Source organism: Palaemon carinicauda, chromosome 37, assembly GCF_036898095.1.
Source record: "Palaemon carinicauda isolate YSFRI2023 chromosome 37, ASM3689809v2, whole genome shotgun sequence".
Classification (NCBI taxonomy): domain Eukaryota; kingdom Metazoa; phylum Arthropoda; class Malacostraca; order Decapoda; family Palaemonidae; genus Palaemon; species Palaemon carinicauda.
Genome location: NC_090761.1, coordinates 51,652,470 through 51,662,469, shown reverse-complemented (window position 1 = coordinate 51,662,469; position 10,000 = coordinate 51,652,470). Strand labels below are relative to the sequence as shown.

At 41.7% G+C, this 10,000-nt stretch overlaps 1 long non-coding RNA gene across 1 annotated transcript in view; it reads left to right on the top strand.

Annotated features, from left to right (window-relative positions):
- LOC137629409 (uncharacterized) overlaps window positions 1-10,000 on the top strand; it is a 191,612-nt gene that overhangs the window by 43,223 nt on the left and 138,389 nt on the right. The window contains exon 2 of the long non-coding RNA XR_011041499.1: window positions 9,008-9,077. This is a non-coding gene — a long non-coding RNA (uncharacterized lncRNA). The remainder of the gene's footprint in view (window positions 1-9,007; window positions 9,078-10,000) is intronic.

The following is a 10,000-nucleotide window of genomic DNA, read 5'->3' as shown; positions in this document are numbered from 1 at the left end:
CAAAGGAAGCAATCCCCACTGTCCAAATTACGGTGGAACCTGATGTGGTCATGGCTCAGTCCATGCACGAGTGTCGTTTAGATTCCAAGGATGATGAACAGATCTCTGACGTCTCGGAAGACACGGAAAAGACGCTTATGGCTCAAGGAGCCGAAGAGGACGAAGACAAGGTGGAATACACCGAGTCGGAGATTGGAGCTACTCCCTCGTCCATCCCTCCGCCTACTCCTACACCGACGGATGTGTCCATCCCGTCTACCTCCTCGACCCCGGATCCTTCCTCTTCTACCCAAGAACTGATCCGACTGATTAGAGCTGTCATGGACGACAGACTGAAGGAGAACCAGGAGTCCATCAGGTCTATGATTGGATCCAGAGAACCGAAGAAGATCTCGGTCAAGGATCTCCCAGCTTGCTCTCATGCCAACCCGTGGAGGTATGCAGAGCATATGGTTATTGCGACCGGCAGGATCTTTGTTAGTGACAAAATCGGCACGGTCCCGTTGGAAGATGTGGAATTCTTCCCAAGCTTCGAGGCCTACCCGGACTGTTACGTCCGGCTTCGTTCCGAACCTGCCTCGAAGGAGGAGACCGAACCTAAAGAAGAGATAGTGTTCGATCTCGCAAAGGCCCAGGCTATGCTAGCCTCCGCATTTAAGAGCAGGGGCTTTACCTGCTCTAAGCTTCCTGCCTTGAGCAAGAAGCATCCTACATATGTCGCACCTGACACTGCGATTCTTCCATTTTTGGAAAAGGCCTTGGCTGCATGCCTTAAAGCGGCGGAAGAAGGAAAACCCTGCCCTGCACTGGAGGAGTGCAGACCCTTCTCCATCGTGACACCCCCTGACACTAGACAATGGAAAGATGTCCAACATACTTTCGTTGTGGGTAGGCTCGATCCTGACGTCGCCGGACGTCAGTTTAATGAAGACCTCCCTAAGCTCAATGATCACCTCCTTCGCCGGGAACAAGACACGAAGGAGAGGCTTGCAGCGTCTCTTTCTCATCAAGTCCAACTTGAAGTTATGGCCTGTGACACAGCAGTACCCGATCACTACATGGTACTGGCCAAATCCCACTTACTCACGGTAATGAAGGACTTGTACCATTTCATAAAGGCTCGTAGAGCCTGTCGTGAATTCGTGTTTGTCGGTGCCACCGTGAAACACGAACCCCGGAGGCTGATTTCCTCCAACATCTGGGGAAAGCACCTGTTTCCTTCTGACCTTGTCAAGGAAATAACGGACAGAGCCGCCACGGAGAATAGGAACCTTCTCCACAAGTGGGGCATGTCCAGAAAAAGGAAAACCTCTCAGGACGATGGACCTCAGCCTAAGAGGAAACCTCAGAAGCCGAAACCCCAGCAACGTCAACAAAGACATCAGTTTCCGGGACCCGCTACCTCCCAAGTGGTTGCCCAACCACAACAGACCTTTCAATTGGTCCCCCAACCGGTGTTGTCACAGTCACCGGTCTTCACCCCTGCCTTTGAGCAGCCATCCACTACCTTTCATGCCAGAGGTAGAGGCTCGTCCAGGGGTGCAAGCAGAGACGCCTCTCGTCGTCCCTCCAGAGGTAGAGGAGGAAAGGGAGCTAGCGGCCGAGGCAACAAGTCCTCGGGACACCAGAAGCAATGAAGTGCTTCCGGTGGGAGGAAGACTCCGCCAATTCCAGGATCGTTGGACCTTCGATCCTTGGGCACACAGCATCATCAAGAACGGTCTAGGCTGGAGTTGGGTGCAACCACCCCCAATCTTCCAGCGGTTCTTCCAACAATCGACCCCCATTCTGGAAGAATATGTTCTAGACCTCTTGAACAAGAAGGTGATAAGGAAGGTAAAGTCCACCAGGTTCCAAGGGAGACTGTTTTGCGTTCCCAAGAAGGACTCAGACAAGCTCAGAGTCATTCTGGACTTATCCCCCCTCAACAAGTTCATAGAGAACAACAAATTCAAGATGCTGACGCTTCAACAAATAAGGACCCTTCTGCCTCAAGGTTCCTACACGGTCTCTATAGACCTGGCGGATGCCTATTGGCACATTCCAATGAACCATCACGCTTCCTCCTACCTAGGATTTCGACTCCAAAGGAAAAGCTACGCCTTCCGGGCCATGCCATTCGGCCTCAATGTGGCCCCTCGGATCTTCACAAAGCTGGCGGATGCCATAGTACAACAGCTCCGCCTAAGAAACGTCCAGGTGATGGCCTACCTCGACGACTGGCTAGTCTGGGCTCCATCGCCCGAAGAGTGTACAAAGTCTTGCGACGAAGTTACCCAGTACCTAGAACACCTGGGATTCAAGATCAACGAGAAGAAATCTCGCCTCTCTCCGGCTCAGAAGTTTCAGTGGCTGGGAATCCACTGGAATCTTCAGTCACACCGCCTTTCCATCCCCCAGAAGAAAAGGAAGGAAATAGCAGGGTCTGTCAAGCGACTACTGAAATCCAAACGCATTTCAAGACGACAGCAGGAACGAGTTCTAGGCTCTCTACAATTCGCCTCAGTGACAAACCCAGTGCTTCGTGCACAGCTAAAGGATGCCGCGGGAGTCTGGAGACGATCGGCATCCATCGCTCGAAGAGACCTCAAGAGACGGCTTCCAAACAGACTTCGACGCCTCCTAAAGCCGTGGTCGGAAGCAATGGCCCTGAAAAGGTCCATTCCTCTCCAACACCCTCCTCCATCACTCAACATCCACACGGATGCCTCACTGGAGGGCTGGGGAGGTCACTCCCACCTGAAACAAGCTCAAGGGACCTGGTCTCCACTATTCAAGACGTTCCACATAAACATCTTGGAGGCCATGGCGGTCCTTCTTACTCTGAAGAAGCTATCCCCGCCGCCCTCGATCCACATCCGTCTAACCCTAGACAACTCGGTGGTAGTTCGTTGTCTCAATCGCCAGGGCTCAAGATCGCCCCAGATAAATCAGGTGCTTCTCCCAATCTTCCGTCTGGCGGAGAAGAAGAAGTGGCACCTGTCTGCAGTTCACCTACAAGGATTCCGCAACGTGACAGCGGATGCTCTATCTCGGACAAACCCGATAGAGTCGGAATGGTCTCTAGACGCAAGATCATTCTCCTTCATCTCTCATCAAGTCCCAGAACTTCAGATAGATCTCTTTGCAACGAGCGACAACAATCAACTTCCTCTGTACGTAGCCCCGTACGAGGACCCCAAAGCAGAAGCGGTGGACGCCATGTCACTGGACTGGAACAGATGGTCGAAGATATACCTGTTCCCTCCCACCAACCTTCTGTTGAAAGTCCTCTCCAAACTGAGAACCTTCAAAGGGACAGCGGCCCTAGTGGCTCCCAAGTGGCCCCGGAGCAACTGGTACCCCCTGGTCCTGGAGCTGCAGCCCAAGCTGATCCCTCTCCCGGGCCCAGTTCTCTCTCAACAAGTACAGAAGTCGACTGTCTTCGCTTCATCATCGAAAATCAAGGACCTTCATCTCATGATTTTCTCTCCCTTGCCGCAAAGAAGAGGTTTGGGATCTCGAAGAAAAGTCTAGACTTCCTAGAGGAATACAAGACCGAATCCACGAGACGGCAATATGAATCATCCTGGAGGAAATGGGTCTCCTTTGTTAAAGCAAAAAATCCTAAAGAAATCACCATTGATTTCTGTATGTCCTTCTTCATTCACCTTCATGGACAAGGATTAGCAGCCAATACGATTTCAACCTGCAAATCGGCTTTGACTAGACCAATTCTATATGCTTTCCAAATTGATCTGTCCAACGACATCTTTAACAAACTGCCGAAAGCATGTGCTCGCCTACGCCCAGCACCCCCTCCGAAACCGATCTCCTGGTCACTAGACAAGGTGCTCCATTTCGCCTCCAACTTGGACAATGATTCATGCCCCCTCAAGGATCTGACTCAGAAAGTTATATTTTTATTTGCTCTCGCCTCGGGAGCTCGAGTCAGCGAAATAGTGGCATTATCAAGAGAAGAGGGACACATCCTGTTTGCTGATTCAGGAGAAGTGACCCTCTCCCCTGATCCGACGTTTCTCGCCAAAAATGAATTACCCACCAAAAGATGGGGCCCTTGGAGAATATGCCCCCTGAAGGAGGATGTCTCTCTATGTCCAGTAGAGAGCCTCAAGGTCTATCTTCGCAGAACTTCAAACTTTGGTGGAGGCCAACTCTTCAAAGGAGAAACATCGGGCAGCGACCTGTCACTGAAACAATTAAGAGCGAAAATCACCTACTTCATTCGCAGAGCGGATCCGAACAGTACACCCGCTGGTCATGATCCTAGAAAAGTGGCATCTTCTCTGAACTTCTTTCAGAGCATGGACTTTGAGAGCCTTAAAAACTTTACGGGCTGGAAGTCCTCGCGAGTTTTCTTTAAACATTATGCGAAACAAGTGCACGAAATCAAACATTTTGTGGTAGCCGCAGGTAGTGTTATGAAACCTGCACCTAACTCTGCGTAGAACAGTGAGTTACTTGGGACTCTAACTCTTCGGGTGCCTATGTTGACCCTCGAGTGATTCATAGTGATGTCTAAAAACACTTAGTGCTTTTATAACTGTTCTTATCCCAGGTGAAATGTCATAGTGTTACACAAGTGCCGCATGCCTTGAGCATGATGTGTTATTTAAAGACTTGCGTTCCTCGAGAACGAGTACCTACTAATCCTGAAATTCCCTTTCAGATTCAAGAGCAAGCCTTTATTTCTATGTACATTATTATTACTGTAAATGAACTTTACTTTTGCTGTAAATTATTTAATTTCTGCATTGTGAAATAAAATTTCTATTTTATTACTTATGCGTCTCTTTCAGCTCCTACTTACTATGAAATACATACTGTCATAGTTTTATTTATTCCTCCTTTCTTATGGTCATGAAGAATTTAAGATGTCTATTCCTAAATTATATTCACCTTGCCTCAGTAAGGTTCCTACACGAATACTTACTTCTGATAATCAGGAGATGAACTCTACACACAGTGCCCAACCACCACTGGCCTACTTCAGAATGTTTCTATACAAATATCAAACATTCTGCTTCATCTCTAAGCTCTTAAAAGTTCTTCTGTCAAGATGAATAGCCCTTCAATACCACTTTGACGTCGGCATAGCCCATGGGAACTTCCTACCAATGGGGGGCAGGATATTTCGTTCCTATGATTCTTACCTAAGATTACTTTGCTGTTTTGTCAATGCCTAGGCACTTAACTCTGGGGGAAAATCTACCACGATACATTGATTCTCTGGTACTCTTCCATCAGGACGCCATGGCTTGAGCCCAAAAAACGGATTTTGAGCGAAGCGAAAAATCTATTTTTGGGTGAGATAGCCATGGCGTCCTGATGGACCCTCCCTACTACTTCGTTCAGTTTGCTCCCACCCTACACAATTGTATCATGGTGATGGGCAGCAACTGGCGCCAGGATAAAGACGCGCGTGACGTCATTAGAGCAATGGCGTCCGTTTGTTTACGTCTCGAGTATCAGTAGTAGCCACGAGTGAGATTAGCTGTGGAACGGTTCCCAGCTATTCTCAGCCCTTACACACCGAAGCGTTAACTCTGTTCGGGGTGGAGATAGCTATGTGGCACGACCAGACATGCGTGTCCCCTGTTGTATTACGATGTCTTAAAGGGAAACCTTTGAGATACTCGCTCCAGAAGTTAGAATTCTGTGATAACCTGTGGTTAAATTCTCTGGGAATATCTTAGTAGTCTTATACCCAAGGAAGCTACCAAACAGGAACCTTCCATCAGGACGCCATGGCTATCTCACCCAAAAATAGATTTTTCGCTTCGCTCAAAATCCGTTATATATATATATATATATATATATATATATATATATATATATATATATATATATATATATATATATATATATATATATATCGTGGCCTAGGCTTCAACTCATGCTTTCAAGTATTTACCTTTGTAATTTTCCCTTTTTAATATAATACGATACATTACAAATACTCAGCTTTAAAATGTCCCAAAAAATGCATATTCCAGCATGGAAACTAACTCTAAACAAATTAATCAAAGGAAAAGGAAACTAATTCCCAGCGCAAACACGGACAGTAATGTCCCACGCAATCGAGTAGTAAAAAAAAAAAAAAGTAAAATATTAAGTAAAACATTAAGTAAAAAAGTTTATATTCATATTAAAGTATTATCAGGGGAACAATAGTTGAAAGAGGAAAGGAGTAGACATTTATATTTATACTGAAGGAATGGAGTTAATTTTAAGCGCCTACCATACGGTCGCAGACTCGCAATGATGATTTACAGGTAATCCACGCTGTGGGACACAACCACAACAACAATAACAACAACAACAACAACAAATACAGCCGTTTCTTGTCCACTGCAAGACAAAGGCCTCAGACATGTCCTTACTCTTGTCTGGAGTATGGCCATTTCATCATCACGCTGGCCACTGCGGATTAGTTGAGGGAGACTTCATAGCTCACGGCAAACCAACCTAGTAAGGGTGGCCCTCACGAGTACAGCTTTGGTGATCATGTCGATCCACAAAACCTTTAACGACCTTAAGGTATCCCCACTCAGAAAGGTACACTAGTGTGATACAAATAACACAAATCAGTAAACATAATTGAATATGTGTAATTAGCAAAACAAACCAGTCCGGTAAAGTATGCCACCACGAAGACTTATTGTGGAGGTTAAGGCGCAGTACAATATTTAGTTTACTGGTTATATGGTCACCTACTAATGCAAGACTATTAATAGATAACCAAAGAAAATACATATGGAAATAACGTCATATGCACACCAATCAATACATCAAAACATATTTGTAGGTAAAGATGCTTAAAGGTTTATAACTAAATAGTTAATGAAAGACTAAAAAATAATAGGGAACCGGAGAAAATCATAGTTTAAAAATAACGTCATATGCAGACCAATCAATACATCAAAACACATTTAAATGTAAAAAATTATGAAAGGTTTATAACTGAATAGTCAATGAAAGACTATAAAATAATAGGGAACCTGGGATAACCCATAGAAAAATAATAACGGCTTGAGTACACAAATCAGTACATCAAAACATATTTGAAGGTAAAAATGTTGAAAAGGTTTGTAATTAAATGGTTACAACTACCCAATTATACCACCACTAAAAAAAAAAAAAAATAGATAAATAAATAGCTGTCTACCTGTGTTACCCCTTATATTAAAAAATGCATAGCGGAATAAGTATCATGAGAAATATTTGCAATCGTATCTAAATCATACTAGATCCCGATTAAAATAAATTAGTCGAGATAAACTAGTGAAATTATAAACGCTTAGACGTTAAAGTACCATCCTCTTCACTGGTCTACTCTGAGACAAAAGACAATGATAAAAGGATACATTTAAAATTGATCAATATTGCAAATTCACTCTTAAATTGGTGACTAAATGTCCAAAACATTGTATTGCTCCATTTAATAAGAAAAAAGTAATAATTATCCAAAGTTAATATATTGAGTGCACACACATTACAGTATATACATATATATATATATATATATATATATATATATATATATATATATATATATATATATATATATAGGCCTACATATATATATATGTATATATATATACACACACACATATATATATATATATATATATATATATATATATATATATAAATATATACATATATATATATATATATATATATATATATATATATATATATATATATATATATATATATATATATATGTGCTTATATATTATTATTATTATTATTATTATTATTATTATTATTATTATTATTATTGTTGTTGTAATTAGAAAACTTAAATCTCATTTTGCTAGGTATGGATTGTCCTTTGCATTGATTAGTTCTAATGGACACCAATTTGTAAATGAGAATTTCAAACAGTTTGCAACTAATTATGATTTCAAGCATAGGTCAAGTAGCCCTACATATGCCCAATCTAATGGCATGGTCGAATCTGCAGTGAAAACATCTAAACGTTAAATAAAAAAAAACAATTGAAAGTAATAAAGATCCTTATTTAGCCATTTTGGACCGTAGGAATTCTCCTACTAGTGATAAAAACGCCAGCCCATCACAGTATAGCCTAGGTAGGAGAACACGTACCAAAATACTAAGTTACTTGAAAATCAGAATGTAAATTTAGAGTTGGCTAAGGTAAAGAAAATAAAAAATGCTAAGAGTAAATTCTATTATGATAAAAATGCTAAAGATTCAAGTATTTTGCACGAAGGAGATAATGTGCGTCTTAAACCTTATGTTTTGGGCAAAAAGGACTGGGAAAAGGGAAAAGTTGTGAAACGATTAGATGAAAGGTCTTATATAATTGAAAGTGAAGGCAAGCTATTTAGAAGGAATAGAGTTCAGTTGAAAGAAACCCCCCCAAGTGATGTGCATATGCCCAAGGTAAATGAACCAGTAACTATTGACCTTATTGGTAATGAAATTTGAAACAACTGTCAAAGTGGAAAATAAAGTTGAAAGTGACAGACGAACAAGGTCAACCAGAAATAAATTATCCTCTAAGTATTCTAATTATGAAATGTATTGATTTTGTACGTATTTTCTTTAATGTCATGAATATGATTATGAAGCGTATCGATTTTGTGTATATATTCTTGAATGGCATGTTCAATATGTGTACGTGTGTGTGTTTGTGTGTATGCATATCTAGCTAAATATTTAGCCGTCATTTTCATCGGTCGCCTTCACTAGTATATAAACATTCACTACATAAGAGTATATTTCTAAGTTTATATTTAGTGGGTAATTTCATAATTTTCAAATCTATACGAGCACAGTGTGTATTTTTTAAATATTATAAGTCAATCATTAGATTAACAAAGAAATTATAATTTTTATTTTTTTCTTTGATATAATCGGATGACTTTCTACCTGATAGCCTTGGTTTTTTTTATTTCTTTCATGTTCATAGTTTTCTTATTGCTTTGGGAAATCATCACACAGGCAAAAGTTCATTTGGCGTTTTACATTCCAGATATGCCAGTTGTGTTTGGGCAGTGTTGGAGTTTGCCTTCAGGATTGTTGGTACCCCTCGTCATCAGTATGTAAGTATTAGCTCACATATACATTAGTCATCTTTTAAGTGTTTCATTACAAAGTTTGTTTTATAGATTGTTTGTGGCCTGATTGGTAACGTCTCTGCCTGGCATTTGCCAGACGGAGGTTAGTCTCTCGCTCAGACTCGTTAGTGCCCTTAGTGTCTGCATCCTTACTATCCTTCTGAGCTAAGGTTGGGGTGTGGGGGGAGCATATAGGTCTATCTTCTGAGTCATCAGTAGTCATTGCTTTGCCCTCCCTGGTCCTAGCTTGGGCGCTGATCATATGATATATGGTCAGTCTCTAGGGCATTGTTCCGCTCACTGTCCAATACATCTGCCATTAAATGGCATTGCCAATAAGTGTGTGTAGACCTAGTTAATTTAGGCCATTAGTCAGATTCTGTCTGTAACCTCTCTAGTTATTCTATTAAGGGACCCATTCCATCACATCCACTGTCATTCCCAATACTGATACTACCGAAGTGATTGTTATTGGTAAGTTCCTTTCCCACAATACCAACTTACGAAATCCATAGGGAATTGAACTTTGGAATTCCCGTGAAAGGTTGAAAGACGCAATCTCCCTTGGAAGGAATAAGTAATTGGGAGAAACATCACCAATTTTATTGAAGATGTTAATATATCGTGGATGGTTTTTAAAGATTATTTGTGTGACACTATGAAATTTAGAAACAGTTCCTGGGCATATGCAAAGGTTCACTGTATAACGATAATAAGTATCACGAACAGGAACTTTCACAGAAGGAGAATCTTGAGATAAGTGTCCTAAATTGACTGTCATATGAACCACACTAGAGAGTTTTGCTGTTTCTTTTTTTATTTGTAAACCTCTTATTGTTAGTTACTCTCTTATCATTTTGTTGAATGTTATTCCCAGTATGAAAAGCTTTCTTATGCTAGAGGTAAGG